The sequence below is a fragment of the Sminthopsis crassicaudata genome, chromosome 4 (assembly GCF_048593235.1).
Source record: "Sminthopsis crassicaudata isolate SCR6 chromosome 4, ASM4859323v1, whole genome shotgun sequence".
NCBI lineage: Eukaryota > Metazoa > Chordata > Mammalia > Dasyuromorphia > Dasyuridae > Sminthopsis > Sminthopsis crassicaudata.
The window spans coordinates 275,123,676-275,146,970 of NC_133620.1; positions in this window are offsets into that span (position 1 = coordinate 275,123,676).

Consider the following 23,295-nt stretch of genomic DNA (forward strand, 5'->3'; position numbering starts at 1 on the left):
CTTTTTAAATTTTAAGTTATTTTTCTTAAAGCAACTTTTTTTTTTCTTTTTAAGTCTTAGCTTACTTCACTAGAAATCTCTTGGAAGATGTAGGATCATGAAATTTCAGAGCTGAAGGAAACCTTAGAACTTAGTTCAACCCTATCATTTGACAGGTGAAAAAAACGAGGCTCTGAAAGACTAACACATTTTGTTATTTTCATAATAATCATATAGTACAATATGTTAAAGGGATACAAAATTGGAGTGACTAGCGTTAGGAAGAATTAATCATGGAAAGTTGCATGATGGAGAATTTCAAGCATTTACCTACTTTATTCAAGAATTGCCTTTCACAGGTTTTACATCTCAGACGCTAGCTGTGTAGGTTTGGACAAATCATTTAATTTCTCTGTGCCAGGGCAGCTAGATGGTGCAGTGGATAGAGCACCAGCCTGGAAGTCAGGAGGACCTGAGTTCAATCTGGCCTCAGACACTTAACACTTCCTAGTTGTGTGACCTTAGGCAAGTCACTTAATCCCAATTGCCACATCAAATAATAATAATAATAATAATTTATCTGTGCCTTAGTTTCCTCTCTTATCAAAGGACAAGTCTGAACCAAAGTCAACTCTGATAATCTAAAGTCTTCTGGGATCAGAAATATCCATATCCATGATCAGACTTCTGGTACTTTTGGGCTGTAAGACCTTAGACAAATGATTTCAGATCCTTATCTGAAAAAAGGGGAAGTCGGATTAAATGATCTTTAAGGCCCTTTCCTGGTCTACATCTGTGATCCCATGACCTCTGATCTGCTGATCCCATGACTGTCCATCCTGGCCATCCGATACCAGCCTGCGCTACAAGAATCCTGTTTGTTTATCTAGTTTTAGTTAGTCACACCTTTAAGGAATGGAGCAAAGATTTCTGGGGGTTACTCATCTGATACAATGGGGCCAGGCTATCAAAACAAGAAGAGAGTCCCCAGGAAACAGAGTATTCTTCTCCTTTACCTTTAACCTATTTTATTTCAATTCTTCAAAAAGCTAGTATGTCACTGGTGTATGTGATCCCTCCACAGATTTAAATCCCAACCACTCCAAACCTAGGCAAGTAATGCTCATAAGATCCTAGATTTAGAGTGCACAGGGGTCTTAGAGGTTACTGAGTCCAATCCTCTTCATTTTACAGATAAAGAAACTGAGGACCAAAGACTTGTATATGGACTAGATTTAGGTGAGGTAGAGTTGCACAAAGATGTCAGACTCACTTTCTCTTCCAGTCATTGAAGTCAGTGTCAGAACAAAAATCAGGATAACTGATGATGGCTGGAGTAGAGTAGATGACCATGGCATCTTCAATGTTTGACCACACTCTAAGCACTCCAAAGTGCCTGCTTCACCTGCCTTCACAGCCATTGGGACAAATTGTTCTCATCTGCCATTCCACTGGGGGAAGTCTTCACATATTTGGGGTAGTCATCCTCAACAACAGGCTTGAGACATGTCAGTTACCCCCAATTAGTGTCTCTGTACTCTATCTGTTATGCCCCATTATCTGAGCTGCTATAAGATATACATATATGTATATATGTACATATAAGTATAAGTAGACATATATAAAGGCAGCTGGAGTAAGGAAGAGTCCTTGCTGAGTTCAAAGATGGCTTTAGACTCTTACTTGCTGTGTGACTCTGAGCAATTCATTTAACCCTGTTTGCCTCAGTTTCCTTATCTATAAAATGAGGTGGAAAAGGAAATAGCGAACCACTTCAGTATCTCTGCCAAAAAAAAAACTCCAAATAGAGTCACAAAGAGTTGGATATAACTGGAAAACTACTGAACAACAATACATATATAAACATATCTATATACATATAGCTTTATGTCTATATATTCCACAGCTGCTTATGTGTATATCTGTTTATATATGCATATAAACAAAACTAAATTCTGTGGCAGGACTAGCCATAGCCTCTAGGTCATATTATCCTAAATTTTATCACTGAAACTCTCAGTTTTCCAGGCAATTCTCTTGAGATAATAATATATTACAAATCACTTGGCAGTCCATATTGGTAAGAAGAGTTTCTCACAGGTCCTGTCCAAAAAAAAAAAAACACACACACACACACCACCAACTCAGCTGGGATAGATACATAGATACAAATAGAAATCAAGAATTCACATTTAGCAACATATTGACTAAAGCCAAGAATTATGTAAATAATTAAATGACTTCACTGACATTTTAACAGAGAAGTCAAGGTATCCTGTGGGAAGTGCAGGTGAGAGGAAATGAGGCTACGTAGACCTATGGAGATAGTTACCTGTCTCTTGAGGAGAACAGGACAGGTGGGAGATACATCAAACTCCTGACAAGACTGAAGAATTTCTTCAAATCTCCCTCCCCAAATGGAGCCCCCTGTTTGCTGTGGGAGCCTTAGAGATTTAGGCTTCCTGATAAGGGAGACACACACAGCTGGGCAAAATAAACAGCCTCCAAGGCTTCTGCTGGCCCACCTGTCCTGGCCCATTTATGGTGCCCCTGATAGGATGGCACAATGAAAGAGGACTGTTTCTGAAGTCAGAGGGACTGGATTCAAATCTCATTTCTGATGCTTATTAATTGTGTTTAGCCTTGAGCAAATCAAACTCCATGAGTCTTAATTTCCTCATCTGTAAAAGGAAAGAGTTGAACTAAATGTTCTTTGAAGTCCCTACTAGATTTATGATCCTATTATTCCTTTCACATTATCCACTCTGGTCCAGGAAGAAGGGGCAAACCTTCTCAAATTTGGTGCGACATTCTCTCATGCCAAATATGTAGTGCTAAGGGGCTGAACATCCAGGAGAACAGCTCTCCAATGCTCTCAATCTCCTGGCTCCTTGTAGAACTGAGCTAAGCTGCCCCCTTGTCTAGGAGCTTCTCAACCCTGTGGCTCATCTCCTGACCATATCTTTAGAAAATAAGAAGTAAATACATGTTTAATCAATGCTTGTCAGGTGCTACTGGGCCTATTACTTCTGATGGATGGATGACCCTAAGCGCTTAAAGGGGAAGAGGGCCATATTCTTACATAGAGGGGACTAAGTTGAGATAAAAAAGAAAAGAACAAGAATTATCTTTCATTTGGCTAAAGGGGAAAACTAGAGATGGGGGATGGGGAAGGGAATTTTAAAAAGGAAAGCAGAGGGGAAAACATAATAGAAAGGGAAAACAGGTGGGAATTAGAGCAGAAAGAGAAAATAAGAGAGAACAGAAAGAACAGGAAAATCTAATGGGGGAACAAAGTAGAAAGGGAAAATGGTGGTCAGACGACAGGAGGATAGGGAAGAGATCACAAGAGAAAAGAACAGTGGGAAAGAAAAGAGAAAAACTGGGGAAGGGGAGAGGAAAAAAACAGGGAAAACTGAGCAAAGGTTGGGAGAAGGATCGAGATGGAGCAAACAGAGCAAGGGAAACTGACAAAGGGTAATGGTCAGAACTTAAGTGATGGGGAACAGTGTAAAAGGAAACAGCAGAGAAAAAATGGGGAAAAGGAAAGAATGGAGGAATAATAAAAGGGATTGAGGGAACAGAACCAAGGAATGAATGGAACAGAAAGGGGAGGTGTGGAGGGAGAAAGCAAAGGACACCCTGGAATATTTTTTAGAAGCAGTGGAATGAAACTGAAAGCCTGGAACCCCATCCCCCCTCAATAAGATTTATCTGAATCCCATGGGTCCTGTTTCTGTAAAGCCTACATTTCTGTACAAGATGACTGTTTCAACTTTGTGGCTTGCCTCTGGGGTGAAAGAGCTGAGTTCAGTGAACTTAAGGGCAAATCTATCTTCGTGTCCTTCCTCCCCAGAGATAAAAAAGCTAATGGGATTATTTCCTGTATGCAGAAACTATTGGGGCGGGGTGAGAAGGAAGTCTCCCAAAGAATAGATTTGTTTGCAAAAAACCTGGCCCAGAAGTCATGTATTCACCATCACAGAAAAGGAGAGGCTGTGTCTACATGTCCACAAGGGAAGAGGAGCAAGGATTTAGCTTACTGGACTTACATCCATCTGGTAAACTCAACTTTCCATCTGATACCATTTCCACTCCCATTTCTTCACTAGCAGGTTCTTGAAGAGTGTTTAATTGGTGCTCCAGATAATCATTCAACTATTTCAGAGTCTTATCAACATAATATAAAAATATTGGGTCAGTTATTGTTCACCCAGATGTTTAGTCTACATGATGATACTAGAACAGATAAACTACATTTTTTAAACTTAAAATTGAGGCTATGATTTCATGGGACCAAAATGTTCAGATGAATTAGAAAATTCACACACCAATGTGAATTCTTTACTTCTGTAATGCCAAAAACCTGTGGGACTTAGCCTCATTTTCAGGACTTTCTTGGTAGTTTTTACTTTGCTCATGCAAAGCATTTTACTGACCAAAAAGAAATATGAAGCCATTAGCCATCCATCAGTTCCAGGATATGGTCCCTGATCTAAGGAGATGGGCCATTGAACTGTGGAGTATTGAAAAAGAGGATAGCCTACCTCAGCTTCACTTTTCCAGAGAACTTGGAGAGAGAGAGCATTGGAGAGGCAGAGGATTAGGCTGAACTATTTATCCAGTAATTGAGGAAAAGAGCTACTGAGACACAATCACTCTCTTGTTCCATTTCTCTTGTGAAGATTTGGGATGCCTTTGTGAATCTGTGATTAAGTATCGTTGTTGGGTTGCACTGTGCTCCAGATGATGGAGAATTGTTTATAATGATGATGGATTACAGAGACAGAGAATGGTATGGGAAGAGTGAGGTTCTTCTTTAACTATCATTCAATGATTACCTGATGTGATACATGGATGAAAGAGTAAAATAGCTTTCAGAAGACTTTCAGATTGATTGGGAGAGAGACCCGGATTTTAAAAATCTATCAATAGTAAAAAGGCTAGATTTGTGGACTTAACCCAGGGCAGAGGACAGTGAGAAAAACATTCTTCAGATCCCCTAGAACAGGAACCCAAGATTGGTGATCTGGGAAATCAAATGAAACCTAGCTGGAATCCTTAGAAGATTCTACCTTGGTTTTTCCTTTTTTAGTTTACTTTGCTCCTGTTTTCCCCCTCTTAAGGAAGGAAAGCCATTTTTCTTTTTTTATTTACCATCTCATGCTCATCTATTCCAGATAGGAATGTGCTTCTCCACCCATTTAAGTGTTGGTTTGTCTTCTATCTGTCATCAGAAAGCTCTCTAGCTTAGAACTAACGTACATCCAGTAAGCTAAGTTAGTGTACAGGTCAGATTATCCTATTACATGAAATAAGATTCTTTGTACCTAATTGTAGTATCTAAAAAGTAACTTTTCATATTTATTGGAGCTCTTTTTTGTGGGGGCAAAGAATTGGAAATCAAGGGGATGCCCATGAATTGGGGAATGACTGAACAAGATGTGATATATGATGTAATCAGAAATTATTGTGCTAGAAGAAATAATGAGCAAGCAGATCTAAGAAAAATCTGGAAAAACATAAAGTGATGCTTAATGAAGTGAGTAGAACTAAAAAAACATTGTACACAGTAATAGCAACTGTGTGATCATCAACTTTGAGAGACTTCGTTCTCAGTAATACAATGATAAATGACAATTCCAAAAGACTCATGAAGGAAAATACTATCCACATCCAGAGAAAGAACTACAGAGTCTAAAGGCAGATGGAAGTATCCTATTCTGGTTTTATTTTTCTTCTTTACCATGATTTTTCCCTTTTGTTCTGATTCTTTCACAAAATGACTAACATGGAAATATGTTTTTTTAAAAAATAAAAACTAACTTTTCCTTTTTAAATAAACCTATCCAAAGCACATATATACTCTTAAGCATATAGTAGGATAACAGGAAAGAACTGCCAGAGGTCATCAAGTTCAATACATACGTGAAAGGGAATCCCTTCTTTAGCGTTCCCAGTAAGTGGTCATCCAATCTTTACTTGAAGATTCCAGTGAGGAAGAACTCATTGTCTTCCAGGGCAGCCCCTGCTTTTGGATACCTCTCATTTTTAGGAAGTTTTCTTTCCATCTACATTCCTGCAATTTCCTCCTTTTAGAGAAGGAAAAGTTTCTGGAGATTAAGGCATCTGTGGAGCAATAATGGTCTGGAGCCAGTGTTGGAAGGCCGGACATGTAGTTAAAGGCAGGCGTTCTTAATCCATTTTAAGTCAGAGACTCCTTTGGCTATCTGGACTTATGGACTTTCCCTGTAAACATGCCTTGTTGCCTTACATTATTAATGTAAGGAAATGCTAAATTACAGTTAGAGGTTAATGAAAATAAAGATGTATTTTTCCCATTCAAGTTTATAGATCCCATGAATCTACTTTTTTGTAGACCCCCTTGTTGGGAGTGTGAGGAGCTTCAGGTTAAGAACTCCTGAGCTAAAGCTTGATTAGTACCTTTAAACAAGCATTCTTCATTGGCAGGCAAGAGGAAAAATGTACAACATTGTACACAGTAATAGCAGTATCATAAAGATAATGAACTATGAGAGGTTTAGCTATTCTGATATTCTGATAAAGTCAATGATCTAAGATAATTCCAAAACACCCCATGATGAAAAATGATACTTAAGAACTCTGGATACAGATTGAAGCATGCACATATTTTCTTTGCTTGGTGATGCAGTAGATAGAATACTGGGTTTGGAATCAGGAAGACTTCTTTTACATGAGTTCTAATATGGTCTCAGACACTTACTAGTTGTGTGACTCTGGGCAAGTCACTTAACCCTACTTGGTTCAATTTCTCATCTGTGAAATGAGCTGGAGAAGGAAATGACAAACCATTCTGGTATTTTTAACCCTAAATTGGATCAAAGAGAGTCAGACAGAACTGAAATGACTCAACAACAATGTGGAAATATGTTTTGCATGACTTCAAATGTATAATTTGTTATATTTGCTTTTTTAAAAAGTGAGATAAGGGCTGGAGAGAGAGAATTTGGAACTCAAAATTTTAAAAAATGAATGTTAAAAAACTTTACATGTAATTGGAAAATATTTGATAAAACAAATAAAAATTCATCCAAAGAAAAAAGTAAAAATATTTAGAATTGAAAGAAAGGAAGAAGGAAGGAAAGAAAAAAAAGGGGGAGAGAAGGAAGAAAAGAAAGAGAAAGGAAGAAAGAGAAGAGAGACAGGAAGGAAGGAAGGAAGGAAGGAAGGAAGGAAGGAAGGAAGGAAGGAAGGAAGGAAGGAAGGAAGGAAGGAAGGAAGGAAGGAAGGAAGGAAGGAAGGAAGGAAGGAAGGAAGGAAGGAAGGAAGGAAGGAAGGAAGGAAGGAAGGAAGGAAGGAAGGAAAGAAAACTTATTCAAGACCTAGATTAGAGATCAGGCTCTACAAAACCCTAGAACCTACATAGGTCAAAAGCAACTGGAAGACCCTATCACATTTAAATCTGCTTGACTTTTAAAGTTCTTCATAATTATTTCTACCCTTTCAGTCTTATCTTTTAGTCTTTCCCACTTACTCTCAATCTAGAAACATTAGTCTCCTTACTGTTCCCCACACAGAATACTCACTCCATCTCCCTACTCTAACTATATTCACTGGCTATCTTCCATGTCCAGAATTCTTTCCTTCTTCATTCTGCCTTCTGGTTTCCCTGGATTTCTCCAAGTCCCAGGTAAAATTCCATGTTCTACAAGAAATACTTCTTGATTTCCCTTAATTCTAGTGCCTTCCTTTTGTTGATGATTTACAATTTATTATCTACCCATCCATCCATCCGATCATCCATCTCACCATCCATCCATCTATTCAATTATCTTATTTGTTTGCATGTTCTCTCCCTCATTAGGCCATGAGATCATTGAGAGAGGACTTTCTTTTGTCTAATTTGTCCATGCAGCTTAAAACCTGCTCTACTACTTAGAGAGGTACCTAGGGTCACAAAGTAGGTTATCTGTTAAAGGTGGGATCTTGAACCATGTTTTCCTGACTCTGAGTTCAGTCTATCCATTATGACAAAAGTTGTTAACCTGAGGTGTTAACTTGTTTACAAAATACATGTGTTGGAAGATTATGTGATGATCAATTTTGATGGACTTGGTTTGCCTTGACTTTAAGGCAATTTCAGTAGATTTGAGATGGAAAATCATAATCACAATCAGAACGATAATGATTAAGAGTGAATGTGAATGGGGCAGCTAGGTGGCACAGTGGATAAAGCACCAGCCTTGACACTTAACACTTCCTAGCTGTGTGACCCTGGGCAAGTCACTTAACCCCAGCCTCAAGGGGGAAAAAATGTGAAGAAAAAAAAAAAAAAGAATGTGAATCAAAGCACAATATTTTCACCTTTTTGTTTGTTTTCTTTCTCATAGTTATTTTTTTTCTTTTAGTCTGATTTTTCTTGTACAACATGACAAATATGGAAATATGTTTAAAAGGACTGCATATATCTAACCTAAAAAAAATGTTGGTAACTATTTCAATATAATTATTTTCCTTTATAATCTTACACATTTTTTTTTTTTTTTTTTGCATTTAAAAAACATTCTGAGGAGTCTATAGGCTTCTCCAGAAAGCCTTGTATTATGGCATATTGCCTTTCATCTGGCCCATAGTAGGCACTTAATAAACATTTATTGATTGATTATGATAGCTTCCCCAGGGTATGGAACCTTCGACCTTGACCTCATTAGCTGGCTACTCTCAGCTGACCTTGTGATCACACTTTGTGCACTATTAACTGGCTAATCCAAACCCCAGATGCCCAACTTGGAAAAAAATGACCTGACTGAACATTGGATGGACATTTCAACTATTCAAATATCTGTTCATTCACCAGCAATGGTCCTCCCTCCCATCAACATAATCTGCCAGGATTTCCAATTTCTTCTTGTGGCAGGTCCATTGATAAGCTCCTTGCAAGGGGTACCTTGGTTTTTTTCTTCTTGAAATATCCTCTCTTTGTCATCCCCTGTTTTGCTCTGTACATACAGATAATGAACCAATAATAAAATGTAAACCCTTAAAAACCCAAACACCTAGCTTTGTAGCATTTTCTCTTTATGCATTCCTCTTTGTTTCTCCTCCTGACCTTTGATACATACTACCCAATAGCTGTTATCTCCAAAATGCAAAGAATATTGAACACTGAAACTGAAACTGAAACAGTTACATGGTACAGTAGATAGAGCACTTGATTTGGAGTCAAAAAACTTTCTGTTCAGATCTTCCTGTTTATTACCAATGTAGCTGTTGTCAAATCACTTGATCCCTCTGGGCCTCAATTTTCCCAAAATGATTTAGACAATATCACCCCTGGAATCCCTTGTAGCTTTAAATCTATGAATCTGCAATTATATCAGTCTAGAATTAGATTGTAAAGAGGAATATGCTGATTAAATGTTTAACAAGTTCTGGATTGGGGAGGGGGAGTAGGAAGGGGAATGTATGCAAGAAACATGTTTAAACTGAATCTGCATTATTAACATTTTCTCCATCCCTTTCTTAAGCCCAGACAATCAACAAAACAATAAATCAACCCATGAATGGCAGAATTTGCTGATCTCCAAGTCAGCTTCCAGCTAGTTCCAGCACACACCAGCTGTAGGGATAATCAATAGCCAATAAACATTTATTAAGCTCCCTTCCATAGGCCAAGCACTGGACTTAACTCTGGATCATTCAGCTAGTGGATCCTTCTTTTCCCACTAACATAAGTTGACTTTCCTTTTATGTATCTTTTAGAATAAGCATTAAAAGTTCAAGCTGGCAAGGAACTGAAGAGGTCAGCTCTTCTATTCTTCTGCCTCCAGACTGGATGCTTTTATCCTGGACAGAGGAATGTCTATCCTATCTTAATCCTTCCCCTCCCCCTCCCCCATCTCTCTCTGTCTCTCTATCTCTCTGTCTGTCTCTATCCCTCTGTCTCTGTTCTTCTCTCTCTGTCTTTCTCTGTCTTTGTCTCTGTCTCTCTCTCTTTGTGTCTCTTCTGTCTCACTGTGTCTCTCTGTCTCTCTCTTTCTCTCTGTCTCTCTCTGTCTCTCTCTCTCTCTCTCTCTGTCTCTCTCTGTCTCTCTCTGTCTCTCTCTCTCTCTCCATGCCACTATTTCTCAACCTCTTTTATCAGAAATTTATTTATTTATGAAGGCTCCAAACCTGTGTTATCATCAGAATTCCAGATGCAGAAAATTGTTACATCAAAGGAGAACTAATTTCGAGTCAGCAGAGCTTTTATCAAGAGATTAGGTGATTTGTCCACCGTTACATAGCTGATATGTGTCAAAATCAGGATCTGAATTCAGGTTTCCTTACTCCAGTCTACTTCTCCATTCTCCCTACTGAATTCTATAAATGGAACACTGAACAGCTGATGAGCCCATTGGCCCAGAGGGAGAAAGTATTTAATTCATAGTCAGAGGATGCAGATTTTAATCCCGATTCTTTCATTTTCCTCCTTGTGAGACCTAAAGTGAGTAATTTCCGTTCCCTTGGTCCTAGTTTTCTCTAAGAAGATAAAAAATAAAATAAAATAAAAAAGAAGGGGTTGAACACTTCCAACTCTAATGTTATAGAAGACTTTAAAACTGATTACTGACACCCAAGGTCCAGACCCTTCCCTTCTGATGTCTGTTTTCATGATGTTCTGAGACTTCTTAGCTAGATGACCCAAATTACTTTACCTCTTAGAGCCTCAGTTTTCTTATGTGTAAAATGAGGACACTCAAAAAGTGAGGATACTCATCTTTGTACTATATATTTCATGGGCTCCTTGTGAAGGCAGAGCTTTGTAAATTTTAAAACATTATATAAATTGATTCACTGCTATTCTTCTCTGCTCCTTGTTTTACTCATGGAGACAGAGAAGAAGTTATCAAAAATAATGTGTTTTCCTCCTCTTTTGACTCAAGTGTGTGTGGGGAGAGGAAAATGAGGGAAGCCATAGGAACTTGGGGCTCAGGTTGTTTAAATTTAATTCAAGCTAGGTGTGGTGATACATGACTATAATCTTTGCTAATGGGGAGGCTGAGACTGATTTGATCACTTGAACTCTGGAGTTCTAGATGCAATGAGCAAAAAACCAAATTAGTGCCCCCCCACTAAGTTTGCTATTAACGTAGCATGCCCTTGAGCTAGGGAGGGAGTAACCAGACTGCCTAAGGAGGATCCCAAGGCAGAATAAAGCAGATCAAAGTTCCTGTGCCAATCACTAATGGGATTTAAGTGGCCCTGCATTTCTGCAGTAGGCAAGATAAGATTGAGAGACACTGAGAGACTGAGAGACAGAGAGGGAGAGAGAGAGAGAATACATTACTGTTTATTTTCATCCATGTCCAACTCTCCATGACCCCATTTGGGATTTTCTTGATAAAGATACTGGAATGGTTTGCCTTTCCTTCTCTAGCTCATTTGGCAGAATAGGAAACTGAGGCAAAACTGAGGTCATGCCCAGCATTTCATTAGTAAGTATCTGGAGCTGAATTTGAACTCAGTTCTTCCTGACTTCAGGCCTAGCACTCGATCCACTGTTAAATGTCTTCTATGGTCCATCAGATAACATAATAGTCTTCAAATAACTGAAAATAAAGCATGGTGGAGACATACCTGGGTGGGTAGAAAAACAGACAAACATATAATCAGTAAGAAATTTTAAAAGAATGGAAGTGAAGGATGAAATCAAGGAAAACGAAGGAGGAAAGACAGATAAGTTAATGGCATGTTGAAGGATGACAGTGGGAGAGCTAAAGGGCTCCATTTCTGTTCTCATGATGACAAGGGGAAAGGAAAGAAGGCCTCAAGCACATTGGGTGAACTCACATGGTGGAAAGGCTGGGGTCTTCATGGCTGTTGAATGAATACTTCAATCGTTGCACCAAGATCCATTTGAGAATGTGCCATGTGACCTCAAGGAGCTCCCAATTCACCGGAAGGTCATAACATAATAGGGACAACCCAGATTGTTATCTATCCTACTATCTATGCTATTATTTTATAGATCTAGAAGCTGAGGTTGTGTGTGTTCCTTTGTTTCAATCTTATCCAATTCTTCCAGATCCCATTTGGTGTTTTCTTGGCAAAGGTACTGGAGCAGTTTACCATTTCCTTCTCCAGATCATTTTACAGAAGAAAAAACAGAGGCAAAAAGGGCTAATGACTATTGCAGGGTCATCCAGCTTGTAAGTATCTGGGGCCAGGTTTGCATTCAGGTCTGCCTGAGTCTAGACCCGGCATTCTATCCACTGTGCCACTTTGTCTAAGGTCACACGATTACTAAGTAGCTGGACTTACAATCTAAGCGGATTCCAAAGACAGCCTCATTCCCCTTTCTGTCAGGTAGAAAGAGCTGGGAGTAGAGGGGCAGACACAGAACATATAAGAAAGGAACAATCACTTTCAGCTTGTAGGGTGGGGAAGGTTTCACGAAGGACTGGCATCTGAGGTGGGTCTTGAAGAAGGAGAAGGATTTAACAGCCCGAGATCAGAGAAAGAGAAGGGGAGATGGAATGTTAGTCAGGGGATCAGCTACCAGCCCAGTTTGGCTGGAATTGAGACTTGACCCAAATAAGAACAGCGTGAAAGAAAAAGAAAACAACAGATTAAAGTGGGCAGGGGGAGAGGGGTAAGGGAACAAACATTTAGCAAAGCCCTACTGTGCACGAGGCATTGTGCTAATCGCTTTACAAATATTATCTCATTTGATCCTCACAACTCCCCTGGGAGGTAGGAAAGGTAGAGATTGAAGTCAGATTGTGGAGGGTTTTAACTGAGAGTCACTGACCCTCCTCCCCCTTCAACCCAGCGATCCTTAAGCCCATCCGGTGCCCCTGCTCTGTTTGCTAAGGATCTCAATCATTCTACCGCGGGTGTCTCCTGAACCTGTTATCCTCCGATCTTATCAGCGCTGCCCCCATCCCATCCCTTCACCTGGACCCATCCCCAAGCAGCCTGCCAGTATACACAGGTGCGGCCCATGTGGGGGCCAAGGAGACGCGGACATTCCAGCCCTGGGGCCCAGACAATGCCCGAGGTTAAGCAGGTCACCTTCTTTTCTCACCTCCTGATTTCCCCAGTTTGTAAATCATTATCCCAGGCAGCTTCTAGTTTCTATTCGCTGGCTGGAGCACAAAGCCCGCTTTGAATGGGCCCTTGTCGGGGCTCCCCTTTGACACTGCTGGGCGGGCGGAGCCTGTGAATGGGACTAGCTCGGAGGTGGGCTCTGGGCCTGGGTCCCCCCACCCTGGCGTTGGGTTACTGTCTAATCAGGCCTCCCTCATGCCATCTCTTTTGTACCATTGAAATTTATAAGCATGGGTCATGATGCAACTCAGTAATTACATTGCTTGGATTTTAAACATATCCCGGCCCGGCTTTTATGACTCAGGAAGCAGGAGGGAGGGAGGGGAAACTGGGCATATCCTCTGGCCTGGATCTCAGTTTTCTTTGTGGCTTATCAGTAACTTTGCCTGGCTTGGCTACGCTATGCGATCCCATTCCTCTCAGTTTTCCTTGAGGTCCATCCACACTCACACCCTCCAGGCCCACCCCCCTCCCTAACTCCCCAGGGGTGGGGGTGGGGGGAACAATGCTTTTCTAGTCCCAGCCCCACATTATTCCCCAGATTCTCCTCCCCTGTTTTGGAATTACCAGAAATGTTTTCATTTGATTTTTAAAACCTTTCTTTTATGAGCCCTCGCCCTTGTTGGCTAATGAGTGATTGTGGGTAGGTGATTGCTTTGCCTTTGTGAGCCTATTAAATGTTACATGATTGCAATTATAAGTTAATGAGGGACAGCTAATAAAAAAAAAAAAAAAAAAAAAAAAAAAAAAAAAAAAAAACCAAGAATACAGGCACACCAGAATTGTGAGGCCTCCTGGCTAACACAGCCTTCCCCACTCCAAGAACGGGAAGCTGTGTAGTCTCAAATGAATGAATGATTAGCGGAATGGAATGACCTTTTCTCCCCTCCCCCCCATCCTTTTAAGTGGGGAAGGAGACTCAAACTGGAGTCTTCCAATCCTTTTAGAGCTAGAAGAAACCCATTTAGTCCAAGAGTTCTTAACCTGGGGTTCATGGACCCTCAAGAGGTCTTTGCATAGATTTCTGGAGGTTCATGAACTTGGATGGGGATATATAAATATATGTGTATATATGTATATATGTATGTGTATTGTGTATATATCTGGGTATATGTATATCTATGTATATGTGTATATATGTATATATATATAAAATTTTAAGTTATTTAAAAGCATGATTCTGAGGACTTCATAAACTTCCTGAATTGCTAAAGAGATCCATAACACAAAAAAAATTGAGAGTCCCTTTTCTAGAGCCATAACCAGGAATTCTTACCCCTGAGGCAAATCTTGCTGTGGTTGGGGAAATTGTTGTTCATCTTCATTCTTGTAGAGGACCATAATGTCAGGATTGATGTACAATACAGCATGTCCGAGTGTGCTCTATAAGCAAAGCAGAATAAAAGTAGTTCAAAAGAAATGTGAGATTGCAAACTTAAAGACATCTCCATCCTGAATGTTCATACAGATTATTTTATGTCTGACTTGTGGTAGGCTTTCCAAGCCCTCATTGATCTGATCAGCCACAGTCAGGTGGAGAAGTACATAAGTGAATAGGGACATGATTGGCAACCCCCAGGAGGAAATAAAAATGAGATCTTCCATAGCCTCAGAAAGCATTTGGAACCCTTGTGACACCAAGCAAAGGACTGGGGATATTGGGGAGAGAAGTCCAGAGAAACATTGAGGAAAGGAAGGATAGCCCCTCTTTTCTATCCCTATTCCCGTCCCCCCCAAATATTAGCACCCAGAACAAAACCTCCTAAAAAACCTCCTTGCTCCATTCTAGTTACAGCTCTGGAGCCAGTCCAGCTGACTTTACTCTTGGCTAGAATAATAATAACTAACATCTATATAATGCTTACTACATCCCAGAAATTGTAGTAAAAAGTTCCCAATTGTTATCTCTTTGAATATCTATTTGATAGAATATTTCACATGATGGTTGGGAGATGGCAACAAAAAACTCACCAGTTTAACCCATTCTGGTGTCTTAGCTCTACTGCTCTTTCCCTATATGACTTTGGGCAAATCAATTTCCTCCTCTGGGCCTCAGTTTCCCAGAGTTTTCTCACTTATAGATTGAGAAGTTTGAACTAGATGATTTCTCAGATCCCTCAACTATAATAAATCCTATAGTCTTGCTGGAAAACAGAAGACTTGGTTTTGAATCTCAAATCTATCACTTATAGTTGCATAACCCCTAGGCAAGTCACTTTACCTGTCAAAGACTGAATTTCCACATCTATAAAAAAAGGGAAAGTAATAAGAATTCCCTACTTCAGAAGGGCTATTAATGAGTTAATGAATGTAAAAGAAGTGAAAGCCTTGTTTGTGTGTTGAGTGTGTGTGTGTGTGTCACTGGAAAGCCAGAATAGATATCTTTAGCATTTCTTCTTCTCCATATCTCCACCCCACCCCCATCCCATCCACTTACACACATCTTTCTCTAAGGAGAATTTGATTGAAGCAGAAGATTGGAGGCAGAGATTAGTCACTGTTCTCTTCAGAGAAAGTAAATCTAGGGCTTTATTTATATCTATCTTCTCCCTTAAATATTATGCATCTAGGGGACACAATTTTTAGGTTCAAGCTATAGCTCTTGATGCTATTCTTTTTATTAAACTTTATTTTTAATTTATGGAATAAAACAAGCATTTTCATAACAGTACAATAAAAAAGAAGATTGTAGATGAAATTGCAAATGTACTATGCACAGCTTGATATTCCTTTAAAATATGCAACAAAATTATCATGTAAATTTTCCCTCCCCCACCCTAAAAATAGGAAAATAATTTTAATGGAAATGGGGGCCTCCCAGGTTTTATCCACAAGGCTAGACTTCCTTTCCACCAAATGCTAATTCCACAATGAAGACATATAACAAATAAACCCACTTGTTTAATTCAAGAGTAAAAGAGAAAATGTATAAGAATATGCCCTAGGTAATATAGATTAAAGGAATTCTCTCACTGGAACAGAGATAACTTAGCTCAACCAAGAGAGAGACTTCCAAATCTCACTCAAAGGGAAATTGTCCAAAAGTCTCTAGTGAAGGAAACAGGTTATGACAGAGATTGCTTCTGCCCAAAAACTTACTCTCTTTTCAGTAACTTCACAAAAATGGGCCTTTGAACCAAGTTACATAAAGTTTGGAGACTAGCCTGTGATTTCATCAAAATAAGGAACTTAATGAGGAATTTTCTTTAGCAAGACAGAAAACACCCAGATCTGTACCTTTACCTATTACCTAGGACATTGAAAGATTGTATGATTTATCTAAAGTCACACTGCCAGGACTAATTTACCAGAATGAGTTGTGGTAATTCAGTTATGTGTCTAATTTTTTATGATCTCATTTGGGCTTTTTGGACAAAGATACTAGAATGGTTGTCATTTTTTTCTCGAATGCATTTTACAAATGAGGAAACTAAGGCAAATAGGGTTAAGTAATTCACCCAGCTAATAATTGTCTGAGGTCAGATTTGAAATCAGAAAGATGAGTTTAAGAACAAAAGATTGAACAAAATGCTTCACTGCTCTGGACCTCAGCCTCTTCCTCTATAAACGAGAGGATGAGACTAGATACTATGAGAACAGAGGATTTTTAAGCTGAAAGGGGGCAATGACTTGAGACCACACCATTCAAGGACTGGCCAAAGGAATGGGGAATGTTTAGCCTATATATTAACCAGCCAAATGTCACAGTGGATAGAGTGCCAGATCTAGAGTCAGGAAGATCTGAGTTCAAATTCAGCCTCAAACACATACAGCTATGTGATTCTGAGCAAGACTAACTCAGTTTCCTCATCTGTAAAATATGATAATAATAGTACCTGCTTCCTAGGGGTCTTGTATCAAATAGATTATAATTATAGAGCAATTAGCACAGTGCTTGACACATAGTAAATGCTACATAAGTAATAGTTATTATTATTCTTGTTATTATTAAAAAAAAAGACTTGAGAAGAAGATAGGGTGAATATAATAACTGTCTTCAAGTATTTTAAGAACCATGATGGAGAAGAAGGATTAGATTCTGCATGAGTCTAATGGGCAGAAGTAAGAGCAACAGAGAGGAGGCTAGGTGGTGCCATAGTGAACAGAGTGCTGGGCATAGAATCAGGAAGATGAGTTCAAATACAGCTTCTGACACTTCCTAGCTGTGTGATCTGGGCAAATCATTTAACCCCATCTGCCTCAATTTCCTTATCTATAAAATGAACTGGAGAAGAAAATGGCAAACCATTCCAGTATCTTTGCCAAGAAAACTCCAAATATGATCATAAAGAGTCAGATATGATTGAAATGACTGAATAAGCAACAGAAGTTATAGAGACAGATTTAGTCTCCAGATTTAGATTTTAAGGGGAAACTTCCCAGTATGAGCTGTGCAGAAATGGAAAAGGTTTCTGTGAAAGATAGGGAATAATTTCCCATTACTGGAAGTCTTCACAGAGATGATTTCTTCCTGTATGTACATATGGTCATATGGCAAAGATTATCTCATTTTGGTGTTTGTATATCCAGCCACAGTATCTAGCATACAGTAGGGTGCTTAGTAAATGCTTGTTGATTAGTTGATTTATTGTTAGGGTCATAGATTTTGAGTTGGAAGAGATCTTAGAGGTCATCTAGTTTAAATTCCCTTATTTTACAAATGAGAAAACAGACTCAGAGAGCCTAGGTAGCTTTTTTTCAGATCATATCGGCAATAACAGGCAGAGCAGGGGAGTATGGAGGATTAGCATGTCTGGTGTGAAGGCTTGCAAAGCCTTTCTTTATCAGGGTTGCTTATCGATAGGTCTTTAGTGTCCATCTTTTCTCCCAATTCTCACCTGTGGCTCTAAGAAACTGTAACACACATGGTGACCACAATCTGGTAAACTTATCATTTGACAGGTTAAACTAGTCTGAGGGTAACTGACACATCTCAAATCTGTCATCAAGTTAGAGGAGTGTCTACTCCAATCATGTAAAGATTTCCCCCAGAAGAAGGGGTGGATGAGGACAATTTGTTCCAATGGCCATGAAGGTGACTAAAAGCAGACACCATGGAGCACTTAGAGCTTGATCAGACATCAAAGATGCACTGTTATCCACTGTATCTAAGCTATCACTAGTTGTCTTGACTTTTTCTCTGCCATTGGACTTCAATAACTCTGAAAGAGAGAATGAGGCTGACACCTTTGTGCAACTGTCTCACTTAAATCCAGTTCACTTATGAGTCAAAACATTACCCTTGACATCATTGGTCCTTTTCAAAAACCAAGGACAAACAGCATCAACAAGATCTAATCATAATTCCAATATTCTTTCTGACATATAACATTGCCACTTGGACTGGATATCCTTTGAGGGCCTCTAAGATTCTGTGATTGCACTAACTGAATGACTAGTGGCAGAACTAACTGGATGACCAGTGGCAGAAAGAACTTAGTTATATCTAAGGACCTCAGCTAGGCTGAGAAGTCTGTAAAACTCTGGTTAATTTGGGCACCATAATTATGAGACCCAAATCCTGGAGTCAATTTCCCTAAAATCAATTTAGTTTCACATAGAGAAAAACTCAGTTCACAAAGAAAATTTCTGTCCTAAGTCAGCTATTCAACAGTTATGTACCACTGGTCACAAATAGGGTTAGGAAAGGGACTATGGATGGCTTAGTGTGATCCAACCCCACAAATAAAAAACCAGTGTATCATTCCCTGGCTCTGGAAGAAGAAAACCCAAGCATCATCTTCAAGTAAAAATTTATTGCAACTGAAAAAAATTTCCTCAAGAAACCACTTATTAATTTTTTTTCTTTGCTACTGAACTACAGGACGTCCAGAAATCATTAGGACTAGAATCCTGAACTCATGTAATTTCCAATCTAATGATCAGTCTGGGGGTTGGGGAAAGGGAAGTTGAACTACATTCAGATTATCAGGACAGAGAGAGGGGGAAGGAAGGAAGGAAAGAAGGAAAGAAGGAAGGAAGGAAAGAAGGAAAGAAGGAAGGAAGGAAGGAAGGAAGGAAGGAAGGAAGGAAGGAAGGAAGGAAGGAAGGAAGGAAGGAAGGAAGGAAGGAAGGAAGGAAGGAAGGAAGGAAGGAAGGAAGGAAGGAAGGAAGAGAGGGAGGGAAGGAAGGAAGGAAGAGAGGGAGGGAAGGAAGGAAGGAAGAGAGGGAGGGAGGAAGGGAAGGAAGAAAAAGAAATAGGAAGGAAAGAAGGAAAAAAGGAAGGAAGAAAGGAAGGGGAGAGGGAGGGAGGGAAAGAAAGAAGGGAGGGAGGAAGGGAGGGGACAGGGAGGGAGGAAGGAGGAAAGGAGGGAGGGAAAGAAAGAGGGAGGGAGGAAAGAGAGGGAGAGAAGGAAGGAGGAACAAAGAAAAGAAAGCAGGGAGGGAGGGAAGGGGGAAGGAGAGAAGGAGGAAGAAAAGAAGGAAAGAAGGAAGGAAGGAAGGAAAGAAGGAAGGAAGGAAGGAGAGAAGGAGAGAAAGAGGGAAGGAAGGAGGGAAGAAAGGAAGAAAAGGAGGGAAAGAGAGAAGGAAGGAGAGAGGGAGGGAAAGGAGAAGAAAAGAAAGAAAACAGAAAAAAAAGAAAACAGATTGCCCAGCTGAGAAAAACAAGGGCATTTGGATAAAGCATTTTGCCTTTAGTGTGGTGGTCCTATAAATGATGAACCACAAGCCTGATAAGAGTTGGAGAGGGAGGATATGACCACCCCTAGATGGTACAACAAATTTGGAAAGAGAGTTGTAGAAAATAGAGTATTTTAGAAAAACTGTCAATTAAAAGGGATACAACTAGTTACAGAGGATGAACTGATAATGAATGAAAGGAGTTAGAATAATGACAAGACACAAAAAGAATGATACAGAGAGAAAGGACTAAGTTGTGCTGTTGTAGGTGGGGAGTGTGATTAATTCAACAAATATTAAAAATCATCTACATTGTGTTAAGCACTTTCATAGGCACCAAGGAAAGGCAAAGGGATTGGACCTATGATGTCACTGATATAAGGAATTCCTTCATTAATCCAAGTAGGCACAAAAACAAAAATGAATGGTTCCTGCTCTCAAAGACCTTACATTTTACTAACTCAGAAAGCCATCAGTAATAAAGCTAAGTACCCAGAAAAAGAAGAAAGGCTAGTCAGAGGGTTCCTACCAGTTGTGTCTTGGGACAACAGCCCAATGGGAGTGTCAAGAGATTAAGGAGAGAGGAATTTCTATGATCAGCCAAAGATGATGGACTGAGAGCTCAGATTGGAAAGGACCATGGCAAAAACACTCAACTTCCCATTTAATTGACACTCATTTTACCTTTCTGTAAAATAAAGGATTTGGATTAGATAATCTTTAAAATCTCTTTTCAATTTTAGAGCAATGATCGTATGTACTTTAAATTTCTAAGAAAAGGATCTGTCAAAAGTTTCAGTGTAGGAATTCCACCAAAGAAAATCATAGCTCAATAGCATATAAGCTCTAAGGGCAAGAAAAAATCTTAAAGAAAAATCTGATGAAAGGGATATCTAAGAGGCTACACTAGATTCACAAATCAGCTATCTAGCTGTCCTGATTGATGAAAGAGTTAAGTGCAAATTCACCCAACTCACCTTATGTAGTCAGCCCCACCTTGCCCCATCACCAGCCATGCTTCATTCTCCAGCCAGCCATACCAGACATCTTACTATCTCCTCTGCTGCTGTCTATACATACATCACTTCCTCCTGCCTCTCTCTTTTTTGCTTCCAGAATTTTTTTGTTGTTCACTTGTTTGAGTCATGTACAACTCTTCCTGACCCCATTTGGGATTTTCTTAACAAAGATATTAGAATAGTTTGTCATTTCCTTCTCCAGCTCATTTTACAAAAGGAAAAACTGAGGCAAATAGGATTAAGCGATTTCCTCAGGATCACACAGCTAGTAAGTGTCTGAAGCTAGACTCGAACTCATGAAGATGACTCCAGACTTAACATTCTATCTACACCACCTAGCTGCTCTTAGAATAGTGATTAAATCAATATTACCAATGCTTTTTCTTTCCTAAAAGGGGGAGGGGCGATAGGAGAGAAAATGTAAATCTGAAAATAAAATCTATTTTTAATGAAATAAAATAAATACTAGCATTGCTTCTGGAAAAGGTATGATTATTAACCATCCCATGTTTCTATCCAACATTCTGTAACTCCTCAGACCAAAACATCCTTGCCCAGCTACTACTCCTTTGTGTTGTCACTCTAGTAGAATTCTTAGGAGAGATTGTTTCATTTTTAAATTTGTATCTTAAGTGCCTAACATAATATCTGGTGGATAGTAGGTGCTTATAAATACTTCACTTATTCTATCAGTTATCCTGAGAAATTTTTTTCTTCTTTCTTTCTTCCTTTCCTCTTTCCTTCTTTCCTTTCCTTCCCTTCTTCCCTTCCCTCCTTTTTTCCTTCCTTCTGTCCACATAAGGTATGGATACCCTTGCCAACAGATGCTCTTAAAAGCTATTTTTTTCTTTTGGATCTCTGAACCCTTCCAAAATATCTTGAGATTTACTGACTAGATTTCTTTAAGATTCTCATTGATTGATCACCCCTGGGCCAAGCCCCATTTTGTCATTGTTTGGGTCCAGATTGAATCAGATTGAATGAAAATAGCAATTATTTTTGCTTTGGCCAGAAACCCTGAGGGTCTCCCTCTCCCAGATTTGTTTGCTTATTTAGTTAGTTTTTTTGTTTGTTCGTTTGTTTTGACTAGATGAAAAAGATTCTTTGTCTCAAATGCTACCTAGCCATCATCACTGAATAAGTGTGGCCTCTGTCAGACTGAGACATTGCATCCAGGGCCAATTCTAGTCATCCTAAGTTATATCTGCTCACTAGATCCAAATGGCTCTGGAGGGAAAAGTGAAGCAGGTGACCTTCTACATCCCTTCTTCACTTAAATCCAATTTACTTGAATGTCACAACATAACCTCCCAAATGTTATGGTTCCTCTTTCAGAACAAAGAAGGAAAAAAAACCTCCACAACAAACAAATTATTCTGAATTCTTCTTCCTATTGGTTCAAGTGTACAAACAAAAGTTCCATTTATATGTCTTATGAGATGGCATAGGGATTTTGAAGCTACCCTCCATGAGGGTACCATGAATAAGAAGAGGAGGTAGATGACCTGATAGCAGTCCTCTAGGCCTGGAATGTACTCTCTCCTTCCCTCTCCATGAAAGTCTTCACTTCCTTTAGTATGCAACTCATAAGCCATCTTCCCCATGAAACATCTACTTTCTCTCAAATGCTGGTGCTTTATTTCCCAAACTACCTTCTATCTATTTTGTATACATTCGGTTCTATTCACTTTATTTTTATGCAGTATATGTTTTTACATGTCCTTGTTGTTACTCCCATTAGAATGCAAACTTTTTGAGGATAGAGATTGTTTCATCCTTTGTCCCTGAAGGCCCAGTGTTGTAAACAGTGCTTAATACATAGTAGGATTTTAATAAGTGTTTGTCGATCGATTAAGTGAACATTCAAGTGTCCCAACAGGCAGGAGGGGCAGAAGCAATGTTGTCAGAGGACTCAAGCAGAATGCAGTTTCCATAGTGTGTCAAAGCTGTGGACAGCTAGGATACGGAAGCAGTTCATAGTCAGCTAACAGAAGTTGGCATTCAGCAATGGAGAATAGTAGCATCACACAGCCATAGCACATGGGAGGGCAGCCTGGCAGAGGAAGAACATCCAGCCAGCACAACCAGTTATCAGGGGAAGAAGGGAATTGGAGGGACATGAAGGCCATGCCAAGCCTCTTATCCACAGTCAAATAAACAGACACACAAGCCCAAGGCTCTCAGTCATTATCAGCTGAATCATTCCTTTTACTCCACATTTAGTGACATACCTCTGAAGTTGAATCCCACAGGGTTACAGAGAAGCTCAGAAAGGTGAGGAGGGTTCTAGTCTTGCCTTTGCTAATTGCATCTTAGAAGAATAGAAGAAAAACTGGATTCAGAATCCAAGGGTTCAAATATGGACGCTGCAATTAATTAGCAATGAGACCATGGGCAAGTGCTTTTCCAGTGCTGGGCCAGAGTTTTCTTCTTTCAAAGCATAACTTAGATGTGACCTCCTATCCTAAGCCTTTTTGGACCCACCCTACCCCTTTCCCCCAAAACCATTAGTGGTATTGTTCAGGTGTTTTTTTAGACACGTCCAATTCTTCCTGACCCTTTTTGAGGTTTTCTTGGCAAAGATACTGGAGTAGCTTACCAT